Source organism: Nomascus leucogenys, chromosome 10, assembly GCF_006542625.1.
Source record: "Nomascus leucogenys isolate Asia chromosome 10, Asia_NLE_v1, whole genome shotgun sequence".
In the NCBI taxonomy this organism is placed as follows: domain Eukaryota; kingdom Metazoa; phylum Chordata; class Mammalia; order Primates; family Hylobatidae; genus Nomascus; species Nomascus leucogenys.
This window is the reverse complement of record NC_044390.1, coordinates 11,007,172-11,025,410: the sequence shown is the minus strand read 5'-3', so window position 1 is coordinate 11,025,410 and position 18,239 is coordinate 11,007,172. Positions and strand designations below refer to the sequence as shown.

Genomic DNA, 18,239 nt, shown 5'->3' with positions numbered 1-18,239 from the left:
ACAGACATATGAAAAAATGTTCAACATCACTATCAGGGAAATGCAAATCAAAACCACAATGCATTACCACCTTACTCCTGCGAGAATGGCCATAATTTAAAAATCAAAAAATAATAGATGGTGACGAGGATGTGGTGAAAAGGGAACACTTTTACACTGCTGGTGGGAAGGTAAACTAGTACAACCACTATAGAAAACAGTGTGGAGATTCCTTAACGAACGAAAAGTAGGCTGGGCACGGTGGCTCACGCCTGTAATCCCAGCACTTTGGGAGGCCGAGGTGGGTGGATCACGAGGCCAGGAGATCAAGACCATCCTGACTAACACGGTGAAATGTTGTCTCTACTAAAAATACAAAAAATTAGCTGGGCGTGGTGGTAGGCACCTGTAGTCCCAGCTACTCGGGAGGCTGAGGCAGGAGAATGGCGTGAACCCAGGAGGCGGAGCTTGCAGTGAGCTGAGATCACACCACTGCACTCCAGCCTGGGCGACAGAGCAAGAGCAAGACTCCATCTCAAAAAAAAAAAAAAAAAAAAAAAAAAACTAAAAGTAGAACTACCATTTGATCCAGCAATCTCACTACTGGGTATCTACCCAGAGGAAAAGAAGTCATTATATGAAAAAGACACTTGAACATGCATGTTTATAGCAACACATTTGCAACTGCAAAAATATGGAACCAGACTAAATGCCCATCAACCAATGAGTAGATAAAGAAAATGTGGTATACATATATATATGTATCATGCAATACTACTCAGCCATAAAAAGGAATGAAATAATGGCATTCACAGCAACTGAGATGGAATTGGAGGCCATTATTCTAACTGAAATAACTCATGAATGGAAAACAAAACACCGTATCTTCTCACAAGTGGGAGCTAAGCTATGAGGATGCAAAGGCATAAGAATGATATAATGGACCCTGGAGAACTTAAATCTTGTCAATTAATCCTCAAATCACAATCAGAGTCAAACCTGAAACCCTACAGTCTGCAAAATCACAGAACTATTTTCAGAGTTTTAGTTGTTCTAGAAGTGAACAAAAAGAGTAGCTTTTGCCCATGTGCTTTATAGGTTCCTGCCTTCCTTGTACTTGCCCCAGGATATTTATTCTATATATACATATATTTTTTTGAGACGGACCCTCACCCTGTCACCCAGGCTAGAGTACGATGGTGCAATCTCGGCTCACTGCAACCTCTGCCCCCCTGGGTTCAAGTGATTCTCCTGCCTCAGCCTCCCGAGTGGCTGGGATTACAGGCATGCACCACGCCCGGCTATTTTTTGTATTTTTAGAGACAGGGTTTCACCATGTTGGCAAGACTGGTCTCGAACTCCTGACCTCAAGTGATCCACCCACTTCGGCCTCCCAGAGTGCTGGGATTACAGGCGTGAGCCACTGTGCCCGGCCTAATTTATTCTATATTCTATAACATCTGCTCTTTTCCCCTCCAGATGCTTTATAACTATATAAACTATCATTTCCAAAGAAACTATAAATTCCTCAGAGGAAAAACTACATATAATCTTCTACTGTTTTGGTCATCTTCATAGCTCCCAATTCCAGTAAACTGTTAATGACAGTAAAGTGATCCACAAAATTTCTATGATGTGAATCCTACTCTCCCATAGGCTTGTAATGTAATTTCTGAGAAAACTTGTGGAAAGATGTCACCAAGAACACTGTTTGCTAACCAATTATGTATGCATTATAGTTAGTTATCAAGAAATTTCTACCTCAGGCCGGGCGTGGTGGCTCACGCCTGTAATCCCAGTACTTTGGGAGACTGAGGTGGACAGATCACCTGAGGTCAGAAGTTCGAGATCAGCCTGGCCAACGTGGTGAAACCCTTTCTCGAATAAAGATACAAAAATTAGCCAGGTATGGTGGCAGGCACCTGTAATCCCAGCTACTCAGGAAGCTGAGGCAGGACAATCACTTGAACATGGGATGCAGAGGTTCCAGTGAGCCGAGATCAGGACATTGTATTCCAACCTGGGCAACAAGAACAAAACTCCCGACTCAAAAAAGAAAAGAAATTTCTACCTCAAAAGTTAAAAATTCTGGAGAACAGTCTACTGAGCAAAAGCTTTCAAAATGAATATATCTTTTCATTTAGTAACTAATTTTAGGAATTAATCCTGAGAAACTAATTAGAGATGCACAAATATTTATGTTCAAGAATCTTCTTTTGTCATTCAGTAAATGTTTACTGAGTGCATCCTAAATTCCAAGTAGGAATGGAGGATAGAATCAGTTCTTATCCTCATGGTACTAACTTAATAGTGGTGTTTACAATGGAAAAAGACTATTAAAAAAGCAGGTCATGGCCAGGTGTGGTGGCTCATGCCCTTAGTAATCTCAGCATTTTGGGAGGTCGAGGTGGGAGGCTCACTTCACCCCAGGAGTTCAAGATCAGCCTGGGCAACATAGTGAGACTCTATATCTATTTTATAATTGTTTTTAAAAAGCAGGTCACAATAGCAAGATATGCCATACTTGTGGATCAGAAAATTCAATATTGTTAAGATGTTAATTTCTCCCAAATTCAATGCAGTGTCATTCAAAATACCGAGATAGTTTTCATAGAAATTAACAAGCTGGTTCTAAAATTCACATGGAAGCACAAGGGACCTAGAAGAGCCAAAAAAAAAAAAAAAAAAAAAACTTTGAAAAAGAACAAAGTTAGAAGACTTGTATTACCTGACTTCACTTATTAAAGTGCCATAGAAATCAAAACTATGTAGTATTACATCAGTCACAAAAATCCATTAAACAAAAAAGACTGTCCAGAAATAGAGTCAAATAGAAACAGTCAATTGATTTCTGACAAAAATGCAGTCAATTCAGTGAAGAAAGGATAGTCTTTTCAACAAATGGTCCTGGAACAATTGCCTTTTCCATACACACCACACACACACACACACACACACACACACACACAGAACTTCAAGTTGCTCACCACACCATATACAAAAATAGGATCAAAATAAATCAGAGGCCTGAATTAAAAACCTAAACTACAAACCTCCTAAAAAAAAAATACAGGAGAAAATCATTTTGATCTTGGGTTAAGACTTCTCAGATATAACACCAAAAGCACAATTCATAAAAGAAAAAACTGACAAACTGGATTTCATCAAAATTAAGAACTTCAAAATCCACTACTCTTCAAAATCCACTGTTACATAAATGACAGGATATACCAGACTCAGGGGAAAAACTGCAAATCATAAATCTTATAAAGCACTTGCACCCAGAATAAAGAACTCTCAAAACTAAATGATAGGAAAATAAACAATCAAAATTTTTTTAATGGGCAAAACATTCAAATGGACACTTCACCAAAAAGATTAAGTAAACATTTGTTTGTATTTTCCAAGTACTCCAGTTTCCTCTTCTCATATCCTAAATATGCGCACGTTAGGTTCACTGGGAGATTGAAATTGTCCCAGTAGGAATGAGTATGGGTGTGTATTTAAGTGCACCATGCAATGGAATGTCATCCTGTCCGGGGTTGGTTCCATGCCAGGATAGGTTCTGGCCACCAGAAAGCCTGAACCCTAGAGCAGGCTGGAAAATGAATGAATGAATGAATACAAATTATTGTAAAATGAAATTTCAAATAAAGTATATAATCATGTAAATGCATAACAATACTATGCAGTACAAAAGCACTCTTATCAAGCCTGCCATATTTGTGATTATTTTTGAACTGTATGATAGTAAGAGGTGTCCCTTATATTTTTTGCTTTGCAAACATTTATTTCTTGGTTTAACCCACCACCACTATGACCACTGTCATTCACTTGTTCACCAAAAATTAGGTAAGTGACTATCTTACTTGTTTTTACTAATCTTTCTTAAACATTATAGCTCACATTTATTTCAACGTTTAATGTTGGAAGTGTCTTGGGTCTTTATTTAGAAGTTTGGTTGGCCGGGCGTGGTGGCTCACGCTTGTAATCCCAGCACTTTGGGAGGCCGAGGCGGGCAGATCACCAGGTCAGGAGATCGAGACCACGGTGAAACCCCGTCTCTACTAAAAATACAAAAAAAAAAAAAATTAGCCGGGCATGGTGGCAGGCGCCTGTAGTCCCAGCTACTCGGAGAGGCTGAGGCAGGAGAATGGCGTGAACCCGGGAGGTGCAGCTTGCAGTCAGCCGAGATCGCGCCACTGCACTCCAGCTGGGTGACAGAGCGAGACTCCATCTCAAAAAAAAAAAAAAAAAAAAGAAGTTTGGTGATGTTTTTTGACCAGAGATATGCCATAGGAATTTAACTATTGTTTTTATCAATTAGTCTAGGGTAAAGTTGGTTTCATTATACGTCATTTCATTTAAAGTCAGTTTCCAAGAACCTATCAATAATGTTAAGTGACGGCCGGGCGTGGTGGCTCATGCCTGTAATCCCAGCACTTTGGGAGGCCAAGGCAGGCAGATCACGAGGTCAGGAGATAGAGACCATCCTGGCCTACAGGGTGAAACCCTGTCTCTACTAAAATTACAAAAATTAGCCAGGTGTGGTGGTGCGCACCTATAGTCCCAGCTACTTGGAAGGCTGAGGCAAGAGAATCGCTTGAACCTGAGAGGTGGAAGTTGCACTGAGCTGAGATCACGCCACTGCACTCCAGCCTGGCAAGAGAGCAAGACTCCACCTCAAAGAAAAAGAAAAATAAAAAATAATGTTAAGTGACGACATACTGTACACGAAATATGCAGTGGGAGTTCTAGAAGGTCAGGAAAGAGAGAAAGAGGCAGAGAAGAAGTTTTGAAGAAATAATAGCCAAAAACTTCCCTAATTTAATGAAAAACATTAATTGACACATCTAAACAGCCCAACAAATCCAAAGAAACCTGCAAATGCTCAAAGACAAAGAGGAAATCTTTAAAAAGGAGTGAGAGAAAAATGACTTCACATATAGGGCAACAACAATATTATTAACGCTGATTTCTCATCAGAAATGACATGGAAAAAACAAATTTTTTTAAAGAAAGACAAAAAACTCACCACTAAAAATTCTATATTCAGCAAAAATGCCCTTCAAAAATGAAGATGAAATAAAGACATTTTCAGATAGATAACCAAAGTCGAAGAGAAGTCGCTGCTGTGAGACATGCCTTATGGGAAATAACAACGGAAGTCCTTCAGGATAAAAGGAAGTCACACCATAGAATAAGTTTAATCTATGCTGGGCACAGTGGCTCATGCCTATAATCCCAGCACTTTGAGAGGCCAAGGTGGGTGGCTCACTTGAACCCAGAAGTTCGAGACCAGCCTGGGCAACATGGCAAAACCCCATCTCTACAAAAAACAGCCAGGTGTGGTGGCACACGCCTGTAGTTCCAGCTACTTGAGAGGCTGAGGCAGGAGGATTGCTTGAACTGGGTAAGCGGAGGCTACAGTGAGCCAAGATCACACCATTGCACTCCAGCCTGGAAAACAGAAGGAGAACCTGTCTGAAAAAAAGAAAAATAATACTCTACAGGAAAATGAAGCTCATTGGAAACTGTAATTACATCGGTAAATATTAAAGACTCTAAAAATATAATTATTTTCACTTCATCTCCTTTAAAGACATAAGACTACATAAAGGAATAATTATAGTACTGTATCGCTGAGTTTGTAATACATACAGCTGTAATATATATAATAATAATAGCAACAAAAAGAGAAAAAAGAGATAACACTAAAGGAAAGTTTCTATAATTCATCAGAATTTAGTATTATTCTGAAGGAGACTGTAATTAAGTTAAAAGGCACATTGTAATCCCTAAAATATAGCAAAAGAAATCAACAGAAATAAAAAGATACACTAAAGAATATTTAACACAGAAAGATGGTAAAGAAAAGAGGAAAAAGCAAAAAACAAATGAGACAAATAGAAAACAAATATGAAAAATGCAGATGTAAATCCAATAATATCAACAATTACATTACATGTGAATGAACTAAACACTATTCAAAGGGGGGATTATGTTACAATGGATTACAAAACCTAACTATAGGCTGTCAACAAGAGATAAATCTTCAATTCAAAGACATAAATAGGTTAAAATTAAAAGGATTTTTTTTAAAAAAACACACCATAGAAACAATAACCACAAAAAAAAACTAGAGTGGCTATAGTACCAAGAAAAATAGATTTTAAGATAAGAAATATTACAGACAAAGGAGGCCATTTCATAATGAAAAAAGGGTCACTATATCAGGAAGATACAACAATAACTATCCATCTAACCAAAGAACTCCAAAATACATGAAGCAAAAAAAGAGATAATTAAAAAGAGAAATAGATAATTCAACAAAAACAGCTGAAGACTGCAACGACTGATAGAACAAGACAGAAAATCTCCAAGGATATAGAAGACTTGACTAACCTCATCAATAAACTTGACATAACTGACAGAAAATACCACCCAATGACTGCAGAATATACAACCTTTTTACACACACAAGGAAAATTTTCCAGGATACACCACATACTGGGGCACAAGACAAGTCTCAATAAAATTTAAAAGACTGAACTCATAAAAAATGTGTGATCTGATCACAATGGAATTAGTCATCCGAACAAAAATAAATCTGGGAACACCTCAATTATCGGTAAATTTTAAAACATACCTCTAAATAACCCATTGATCAAAGAAAAAATTCCAAGGAAAAATTTTAAAATATATTTCAAATTGAATGAAAACAAAAGACAGCGAACCAAAATGTACAGAATGTAACTAAAGCAGTGCTTAGAAGGAAATGTATAGTTTTAAACATTTATATGAGAAAAAAAAAAAGGTCTCAAACCAATAATCTAAGCTTCCATCTTAGGAAACTAGAAAAATAAGCAGCAGAGGGGACATTAAACCCAAAACAAGCAGAAAAATAATAATTTTGTAGTGTGGAAATCAGTGAAATAGACAATATAGATATGAAAAATAATCAATGAAATAAAAGGTTGGTTCTTCGGAAACATTAACAAAATCAAAAAAAACAAAAAAAACTTCGCTAGACTGACCAAGAAAATAAGAGATACAAATTACCAAAATCAAGAATGAAAGAGGGAAAATTATTGCCAACCTTAAATTATTTAAGGATTTCTTAATACAAACTTCGTATCAACAAATTAGATAATTTATATGAAATGGACTACACTTCCTAGAACATACAAATTACCAAAACTCTAGAAGAAAGAGAAAATCTGAATAGACCTATAACAAGAAGTGAAGAAACTGAACTAATAATTTTAAATATTCCCACAAAGAAATGGCCAGGCCCCCACAACTGCACTAATGAATGCTACCAAACATTTAAAGCAGTAAGAGCAAGATCACGAGCAACCAACAGACTAATATCCCTCAGGAACATATATGCAAAATTCCTTAACAATAATCAGACAAACCATATTCAACAACATATGACAAAGATTATACAGCACGGACTGGGCATGGTGGCTTCAGCCTGTAGTCCCAGCACTTTGGGAGGCCATGCAGGTAAATTGCTTGAGCCAAGGAGTTCAAGAATAGCCCAGGCAACATGGCAAAACCCTGTCTCTACAAAAAATACCAAAAAAAAAAAAAAAAAAAAAAGAAAAATAGCCAGGTGTGGTGGCGTGTGCCTGTAGCCCCAGCCACTTGGGAGGCTGAGGCAGGAGAATCGCGTGAGCCCAGGAGTCTGAGGCTGCAGTGAGCCAAAATCACACCACTGCATTTCAGCCTGGGTCACAGAGCAAGATTCTGTCTCAAACACTTAAAAACAAAACAAAACAAAAAAACCCACATCTTACCAGCATGACCAAGTGCGATCTGTCCCAGGAATACAGGGTGGGTTTAATCTCCAATAATCAGTTAATATATAGCATATTAACAGAATAAAAATCATATAACCATATCATCAGATGCAGGAAAAAAACATGACAAAATCTAATACCCACTCATGATTAAAAACTTGCAACAAACTGGGAACATAAGGGAACTTCCTTAACCTTCTTCAAAGGGCATCTATAGAAAATCTACAGCTAACATTATACCTGATGGCAAAAATCTGCATGTTTTCCCCCTAAGACTGGGAGTAATGCAATGCACATTCAACACTTCTCTTTAACATCTTACTGGAGGGTCTAACCCAAGAATTAAAGCAAAAATGAAGAAATAAATAACATTGAAATTGGAAAGAAAAAGTATCGTTTTGAGACATGATCATCTATGTACAAACAATACGCAAAAATTGGTTGCATTTTTTTTTTAAATGGATTCTCGCTCTGTCCTCTAGGCTGGAGTGCAGTGGCACGATCTCAGCTCACTGCAAGCTCCACCTCCTGGGTTCACGTCATTCTCCTGCCTCAGCCTCCCGAGTAGCTGGGACTACAGGTGCCCGCCACCACACCCTGCTAACATTTTTGTATTTTTAGTAGAGACAGGGTTTCACCTAGCCAGGATGGTCTCGATCTCCTGACCTCGTGATCCACCCACCTTGGCCTCCCAAAGGGCTGGGATTACAGGCGTGAGCCACCGAGCCTGGCTGGTTGCATTTCTTTGTGCTAACAATGAACAATTTGAAATCAAATCATGAAAACTCCATTTCCAAGAGCATCAAAATTATAACAGTCTTAGGAATAAATTTAACCAAAGAAGTGCAAGATTTGTACACTGAAAAGTAAAAAACATTATTAAGAGAAATTAAAGATCTAAGTAAACGGAGAGATATTACATGTTCATGGATTGGAAGACTCAAGATTGTTAAGTTAGTGATATTTCCCATGCTGATGGATAGATTCAATGCAAATCCTACAAGTATCAGATGTGTTTTTGTAGAAATTAACAAGCTGATCCTAAATTGTATATGGAAATGGAAAGAGCATAGAACCAATTTTGAAAAAGAAGAAAATGTTACACTACTCATTTTGAAACTTACTATAAAACTGCAATAATCAAGAAAGAATAGTGTTGGAGTAAGGATAGGTTTATAGACATGAGTCTAGGAATACATTCTTACATTATAGTCAACTGATATTTTACAAAGATGCCAATACAATTGAAGGGAAAAGAACTGTCTTTTTAACAAATGGTACTGGATAATTTGGCATTCACATTTTTAAAAAATGAACTTAGATCCTCTTCTTACATCAAATGTACAGTTAATTCAATATGAATCTTAAATTTAAAGGAAAGAGCTCAAAGAAAACCAAGAGAAAAATCTTCGGGACCTTGGATTAGGCAAAAAGTTCGTATACCTAACATGAAAGCACATGCCACACACACAAAAGAAATAACTTCATTAAAAACTTTTGCACTTCAAAAGACACCAGTAAAAATATGAAAAGCCAAGACACCAACTGGGAGAAATCTTTGCAAATCTTATTTCTGATATTAAAAACAATACAAACTTTTATCCAGCATATATAAAGAACTCTTACAACTCAGTAAGACCAAAAAAAAAAAAAAAAAACCCAGCTAAAAAATGGGCAAATGCCTTAAACAGATATTCCACCAAAAATTACTTACAAATGGCCAATAACCACAGAAAAAGGTGTGCAACACCACTGTGCAGGGAAATGCAAATTAAAATTACAATGGGATACTACTAGATACTCACTAGAATGGCTATAATTAAAAAGACAATACCAACTGTTGGTGAGGATGTGGAGAAACTGGAATCATCATACATTGCTGATAGGATGTAATTGGTACAGCTACTTTGGAAAACATTTTGACAGTTTCTTTAAAAGTTAAAAATAAGCTTACCATATAATTCAGCAATTCCACTCCTAGGAATTTACCCAAAACAAATGAATACATATGCTGACACAAGGAATTACAGACAAATCTTCATAGCAGCATTATTCATAATAGCCAAAAACTGGAAACCATCCAATGTCCATCACCCAGTGAATGGGAAATACTATTCACCAGTTACCACTAAATGGGAAATACTATTCACCAATACTATTCAACTGGTGAATGGAAAATACACAAGAATACTATGCAACAATTAAAAAGAACAAAACATTGATATACATACATTAAATAAACCTCAAAAGCACGAAGTTAAAGAAGCCAGATGCAAAAGACTACTGTATTGATTCCAATTATATGAAATATCTAGAAAAGACAAATTTATAGTGATAGAAAGTAGATCAGTGGTTCTCTGGGGCTGTGGGAAGGAGTTACCTTAAATGCAAATAAGCTTGAGAGAATCTAGGAGACCGATAAAATGTCAGAAATTGCCTTGTGATGACAGTCGCACAACTCTATCAAGTTGCTAAAAACCATTAAATTGTACACTTACAATGAGTGGTTTTTATGGTAGGTAAAATATACCTCAATAAAGCTGTTTAAAAAGGGCTAGGTAGAAGAAAGAAGTTATCTCTTCCAAACTTTGGAAAATTTGATGATAGTTGTACTAATCAAGGCTGAGTTCAAAGGATGACCAAGCAAAAAGAATCCAGGTTCTTAAAGATTATCACTGAGCCACTTAATTGACAATCTTAGAACCACCTATCTCCAGACTTCTTACATGTGAGATAATACAATTTCCTTCTTAAGGCTTTAAAAAAGAAAAAGAGAAAAGAGTAGTGTTGCTAATTCTAAGGGATACAGGACATGTTCATCCCATTACAGAAAATTTGGAATATCATCCACATAGGAAGATATCAAAGAAAAGGCAGGAATTTTCTTGGATCTTGAAGGATAAAAGCATATGACGGGGGATGGGGAAGGAAAAGAAGGGTATGTAGTTCAGTAGAGTCATTAACAATGGCATGGATAAAAATCAACAATGCCCACTAAAAGTCAGGTTTACAACTTACCTTATTTTAATCCATACATTAAGGACCAAAAAATTAAGCAACTGGTTCAAAAAGTTAAGCAGCTACTAATCTAACCTTCACTCTCAGGATCCAGGTTCCAAAGTACATACTCTTTCCTCTGTTATGCTGCTAAGCAAGGACTTAAACTACCCCCATTTGCAAGTTCAGATCTTTGTAGAGGGCATCTTTATTTAGATAGGTTTACATTTATAGGACTACACACTCAATGTTTCTTGGGCAACAATTTCCACTTAATCAATAAACTAAATGTGATGTGCATTCTTTCTTTGGTTTCCAAAACGTTACCCTACTCTGGTTTTCCTACTTTCTTTCTCCCCCTTCCTATTACATGCTGGTGTTCACAAGCTCTCTTCTGATTCTACACAACTCTCACTAGGAACCTCATCCATACCTGGTATTTCAACTACCACTAACGTTGATGTCTCTTCTCTCTCTCTCCAACTTCAAGAAATGTCTCCCTAGTTTTCTTTGACTAACTCCCTCCGGGCCAAGTTGAATACTGCTCTGTACACCCTACAACTACACTTAAAAGATTCTAAAGAGATATTCCTCAATTTTCGTGTATTCTTTCTAGTTCTAGGCCAGGTATTCTTCCTACATGCCCCAAAACACATTCTTATCTATCCTTATAGCATTTAACATGCTTTATTACAAATTACTAATTACTTTGTCCATTTCTCCCATCAGACAATAAGGTGATTGAGACTTAGCACTATGTCTTATTCACAATCTCCCCAGTGCCTAGAATAGCACAAGACACATAATAGGCACTCAAATATTGATTAAACCCATATATAGGAGAAGTAAAATTTGCTTTAAATTGGAAGCATACCATTTCTGAAGGAAACTTTCAGAGATTTATGTTTTCAAATGAGAAACTAGGCCACGAAAGGTGAAGTGACTCACCTAGTCAAGCCTTGGTCTCCTGAATCCTTCAGTCTCTTCCCACAAAATTACAGTGCCTAGGCCAGGCGCAGTGGCTCACACCTGTAATCCCAGCACTTTGGGAGGCCAAGGCAGGTGGGTCATAAGGTGGTCAGGAGATCGAGACCATCCTGGCTAACATGGTGAAATTCCATCTCTCTTAAAAATCAAAAAATTAGCCGGGCATGGTGGCACATGCCTGTAGTCCCAGCTACTTGGGAGGCTAAGGCAGGAGAATCGCTTGAACCCAGGAGGCAGAGGTTGCAGTGAGCTGAGATCACACCACTGCACTCTAGCCTGCTGACAGAGTAAGACTATGTCTCAAAAAAAAAAAAAAAAAAAAATTAGAGTACCTATTAAATTGTGCTTAGTGATCTCAGCTTTCTATGAAGCTCTAGAATACAAAATGTTATAAAGAACAATTTCAACTTCATCCACCCCAGCTCTAGCTGGCTATATCAGTTGTAGAGAAGTCTGCTATTACATAATAGTTTTTCTGCCCAGAATAATCTTTAATTGAACCAGTATTTTCACATGTCCTTCACACAAAAAATAATTCAATACATACTTATTGAGACGTGAAGCCGGCTGGGCTTCTGGGTCGGGTGGGGACTTGGAGAACTTTTCTGTCTAGCTAAAGGACTGTAAATGCACCAACTAGCACTCTGTGTCTAGCTAAAGGTTTGTAAACGCACCAATCAGCACTCTGTAAAAACAGACCAATCAGCACTCTGTAAAATGGACCAATCAGCTCTCTTTAAAATGGACCAATCAGCACGATGTGGGTGGGGCCAAATAAGGGAAGAAAAGCTAGGCACCTGAGCCAGCAGCAGCAACTTGCTCAGGTCCCCTTCCATGCTGTGGAAGCTCTGTTCTTTCGCTCTTCCCAATAAATCTTGCTGCTGCTCACTCTTTGGGTCCACACTACCTTTATGAGCTGTAATACTCACTGCGAAAGTCTGCAGCTTCACTCCTGAAGCCAGCAATACCACAAACCCACCGGGAGGAATGAACAACTCTGGATGCGCCACCTTTAAGAGCTGTAGCACTCACTGCAAAAGTCTGCAGCTTTACTCCTGAAGTCAGCAAGACCATGAACCCACCAGAAGGAAGAAACTCCAGACACATCTGAACATCTGAAGGAACAAACTCCGGACACACCATCTTTAAGAACTGTAACACTCACCACGAGGGTCCGCAGCTTCATTCTTGAAGTTAGCGAGACCAAGAACCCACCAGAATGAACCAATTCCAGAAACATTATCATGCGTCTCTATGTGGAAAACAATGTGAAAGAAGTTATAATTCGTCAGTACTCTAAAAAATATCCTTAAGAGCATATATTGTACGCCCCTTAAGTTTAACAATATCTGAAATAGCTGCCTTAAAACAAAATGCAATCACTTGAGAGAGGCTGAAGAAGAACATCAGAGATAGGCAATGCAACTTCATTAGGAAAATCCCTATACTACAATGCTACTGTTTTCAAGGGTTGCTATATTATACTGCAATTGAGTTACTGGGCAACAACTCAGAAGCGAGAACGGCAAATTCACTCAAGAAATAACTGAATCAAATGAATATTTATGAAAGCATTCTGAGACTCAACTTCACTTTCTATACCTTCAACTGAAGTAACTCTTTGTTATAAGCATTAGATACAGGATTTTTGGTGAGACTGTAAAAACTACATGGACATTTTATAGACATATTTTGAGACAGAAGATAGGTGCTTTCCAAAATGGAATGGCCAGGTTTAGGTTCCTACTAACTCTGAATTTTCATCCAAAAGCAATCTGAAGTCACAATATACAGAAGGCAAATAACTGGGCATTTTCTTAATTTCTTAATTTCTTCCATCCTGGATTATAGCTCAGTTAAAAGAAATAGTAGGCCGGGGGCATTGGCCCACACCTACAATCCCAGCACTTTGGGAGGCCAAGGTGGGTGAATCACTTGAGGCCAGGAGTTCCGAGACCAGCCTGGCCAATGTGGTGAAACCCTGTCTCTACTCAAAATACAAAAAAAATAGCCAGGTGTGGTGACGTGCACCTGTAGCCCCAGCCACTTGGGAGGCTGAGGCAGGAGAATCACGTGAGCCCACGAGTTCGAGGTTGCAGTGAGCAAAGATCGCGCCACTACACTCCAGCCTGGGCGACAGAGCAAAACTCCATCTCAAAAAAAAAAAAAAAAAAAAAAAAAAAGAAATAGTACTAGACTTGACAGTCAGTGATCTCTCCATGACCTAGAGAGGGCAGTCCTGATGAAAAAAATATAATAAACTAATATTCTACTAGGAACCAGGAAATTGACCAAACTCCCCAAGCCCACTGAAGAATAGTGCCAGCATTCCTGAGAGTCCTTACTGCTGGTATTTCCTTGCCATGGGAAATTCTCAAATACTCACTTTCTAGCAACAGAATCTTTATTTCTGATTCCGTGAATTCCCCACTCTTCAATCTTTTTTATAGTTTACTGTTGCCATTTCCCTTTCAGTTACTCTCTTCTCTCAATAACTTTACTTTCATGATACTTACAAAAGGCGGGGGAAGTAGAAATGCGTATCTGTCATTGTATTAGTCCATTTTCATATTGCTATAAAGAACTGCCTGAGATTGGGTAATTTATAAAGGAAAGAGGTTTAACTGATTCACAGTTCCACATGGCTGGAGAGGCATCAGAAAACTTACAATCACGGCAGAAGGTGAAGGGGAAGCAAGGCACCTTCTTCACAAGGTAGCAGGAAGGAGAATGAATGCAGGAGGAACTACCAAACACTTATAAAACCATCAGATCTCATGAGAACTCACTGTCACGAGAACAGCATAGGGGAAACTGCCGCCATGATCCAATTCCCTCCACCTGGTCTCTCCCCTGACACATGGGGATTATGGGGATTATAATTCAAGGTGATATTTGGGTGCGGACACAAAGCCTAATCATATCAGTCATCTTTAAGAAACATTTATTCAGCAACTTCTATTTGGAAAAGACTAAGGATACAGCTCATCAAGATCTGAAGTCCTGCCCTTAATAAGCTTACAATCTAGTAAGGAAGTCAAGAAAGCTAAAATAATACAATAAAAAGTGTAAGTATCAAATAAATATAACTCACAAATACATACTATTCCTATGTATGTAGGTATGAGGTCATGGTGGAGTTGAACCTTATAGAAAAGGTACAATTTAGATTTTCAGAAAGAAGGGAATAAGATCAGGTCACGGGGGATAGAAAGACATGCAGACTAATATGGAAAGGATAAAGTACAGAGCAGGTTTAGGGGATAGTGAAGAAACCAATCTGGACAGAGACACGTTTTCCATAAAGAACATACACTTGAAAAGGCAACGTGAGAGGATTTCGAATAATTCAGCTTAAGAAACATGAACCTGGGTTAATAGGAAGTTTTTTACACAGATTTACACACATTCCCTAAAAGCACACAGGTTAAATAATGTGGGCAATATACTTACGGAACCTAATATATTATGTATGACAAAATTAAAAGCAAGCTCATTTACTTTAGGCAAAGAGACAGTACCTGGGGGTGGGGAAATTCTGACAATTCACTGAAATTCACTAATCTTTCTGTTAAGATTTCATTCTAAGCTTCTTGAATTAGAACATCCCATGACATAATGCTGATTTCTGATTACTAAGGATTATACGAGTCATTCTTGATTTGTCGTCTTCTCCGTCTTGCCCAACTTTTGAATATTTCATTACTTCAACATCAGCATATAGAAAAAAGGAGGAGAGAACTAAAACTAAGTCCATGGATTTTAGCAATACATAAGGGCATCTGACGTAAAGAACATTAAACTTCAAGTTCCAATTCCCATTATTAACAGATTTCAAAGAAGTCATTTAGTCTCATCATGTCTCAAATTTTCTCACATACTTGCTTACTTGAAAGGTTACTGATTCAAAAGATCATTCAGAAAGTGCTCTAAAAACTAACAACTCGCCATAAAAATTTTATCATTAAAGGTTCAGTAAGAGGAGACAGTGAGGTGACTGGTAAAGCAAGGATTAAAAACTACCTGTGAATAGGCCAGGCACGCTGGCTCACACCTGTAATCCCAGCACTTTGAGAGGTCAAGGCGGGCAGATCGCCTGAGGTCAGGAGATCGTGACCAGCCTGGGCAATATGGTGAAACCCCATCTCTACTAAAAATACAAAAATTAGCAGGGCATGGTGGCATGTGCCTGTAACCCCAGCTACTCGGGAGGCGGAGATGAGAGAATCGCTTGAAACTGGGAGACGGATGTTGCAGTGAGCCAAGATCACACCATTGCACTCCAGCCTGAGCGACAAGAATGAAACTCTGTCTCAAAAAAAGAAAAAAAAAAAAACTACCTGTGAATAATCAGTGTTTCAGTCTCCCAGTGCTGCATGGAATTCTAAATTGTATTTCACTATTATTTGAGAATGTTCTAAATACAGTCTGCACACTTCATCTGATCTGGAAAGAAAACACTCAAAGTAAGGGGAATACCCAGCATACTCTGTCCTAAATAACCAAAGGACAACTCAAAACCATTTGCAACTCTCAGGAGAGTCCTGTGTGACACGTGTAATTTAAAGCATTCTGGCCTGGTGCGGTGGCTCACACCTGTAATCCCAGCACTTTGGGAGGCCCAGGTGGGCGGATCACCTGAGGTCGGGAGTTTGAGACCAGCCTGTCCAACATGGTGAAACCCCATCTCTACTAAAATACAAAAATTAGCCAGGCATGGTGGCACGCACCTGTAATCCCAGCTAGTCAGGAGACTGAGGCAGGAGAATCGCTTGAACCCAGGAGGCAGAGGTTGCAGTGAGCCGAGATCGCGCTACTGCACTCCAGCCTGGGCGACAGAGTGAGACTCAGTCATAAATAAATAAATAAAGCATTCTAACAATTCTGAACAAACTGAGTTTGAAATCAAACCTCAATACAAAAGGTGAGTATTAATTCTAACCACTTACAGGCTAAACTCATAAATACAGAGAATTCTGAATCCAGGTAACTGTAGGATAGATACATTTAATTGTGTTTTAGTTAAATGTCAGACTTGTTTACAGAGATGTTGCTTGGTAACAGAAGCACTGCTTTAACAACCTACTCTGTTTTACAGCTGCTTAAAGTCTGAACAGATTATGAAGTATATATCATATACACGAAATTCAGACAAGTCTCTCCTTATCCTAGACATCTGTAACATTTGAAAGAGCTTAATCATTTCAACTAACTAAAGGCTTTAAAAATACTTAGCAGTGAATATTTTTAAGAGCAAAATGCCCATTGATTATGGTCAAAAGTTGGACACTGAGGATTTACCAAAGTATTTAAACCAAGCATATGCTAACATATTTTAGGTGTTATCTCAGTAATGACAGCCGACATTACTGTTCATTCAAATTGTCTTCAAAGCCAAGGAAAATGGTAGCATAGCTTTTTCATCGTAAATTAAGCTGGAGGTACTTAAACGTTTGGCCAATTACCAAATTGGCTACACAACCACCAAACCAGAGTGCGTCCAAAAGCTCCATAAAGAGTTTCACGTGCGTCTCCCTGCCTACTTTTCTAGCACGAGCTTCCACTACTTTACGAGGAAAATAAAAAAAGGATTCAAGGGCAGTTTGTGGAGGGACAAAATGAGTATTCCAAAATACAAACAAGACGCCGTCCCCAGAAAGAGAGGTTACATACCAGACGCACGCACGCTCCTTGCAACCCGCACACGGAAAACTTAAGTGACCGCAGTTCTGGCCGCGCTCGCCACCGGGGCCAACTCCACAGCTCCAATCACCGGCACCCACTCAGCTCCGCTTACGGAGGCATTGGGACTAAGGGTTACGGTCCTACAGCGGGGTGTCGGCTCAGCCCGCCACGCTCTTCAGCTCGCGGCCCAAGCTGAAGAGGAAGAGGGCCGAGCGGACCCCTCGGGCTCCCGTCCCTAGGGATATGTGAAGTATCCCGGGAGAGGTCCGAGGGCGGCGGCGGCGGCGAAAAGCCCCACTCCTCCGCGTGGACCGGGATCCTCAGGGGTGCGGCGCCACCCTCCGTGCTGACGTCTGGCCCAGAAGCCGCCTCATCGCACCGCCCCTCCAGCCTGGAGGAGCGGGCTCTGTCCCTTGGCCCAGCGGCGCGCGAAGCAGGAAGTCCCACCCCCCACGCCGACGTCACCCACGCCACGGACGCCGGTTGCTGCCGGAGCCGTTGGAAGGAGGAGATAAACGAACCGAGGCGGGAGCGCCCACGGGTGGCAGCGGCAGCGGCAGCGGCCGGGCCGGCTGCGCTCCCGAGGGCGTTCCTGGAGGGCCCTGGGATGGACCCAGAGAGCCCCAGAGCCCCAGGGAACGGAAACACTAGCCCGGGGCACTTGCCCTGGAGTCTGAGTGACGCGCGTGGTTGGAGCGCGAAGGCGGTCTCCCTAGCCTCCGCCCGACACAGCGTCTCCAGGGGTTTTCCTCCTTTTCGCGCCTCTCCTTCCCTCTTCCCCAC

The 18,239-nt window shown here is 39.6% G+C and overlaps 1 protein-coding gene across 4 annotated transcripts in view; it reads right to left on the bottom strand.

Moving 5' to 3' along the window:
* The window catches only part of CEP83 (centrosomal protein 83), a 201,458-nt gene extending 183,586 nt beyond the window's left edge, over positions 1-17,872 (bottom strand). For all 4 annotated transcript variants that reach the window (XM_030819844.1, XM_030819842.1, XM_030819845.1 and 1 more), the window contains exon 1: positions 17,445-17,872. The gene's annotated coding sequence lies outside the window, so the exon portion shown is untranslated. The remainder of the gene's footprint in view (positions 1-17,444) is intronic.
* Between the last annotated feature and the right edge of the window lie 367 nt (positions 17,873-18,239).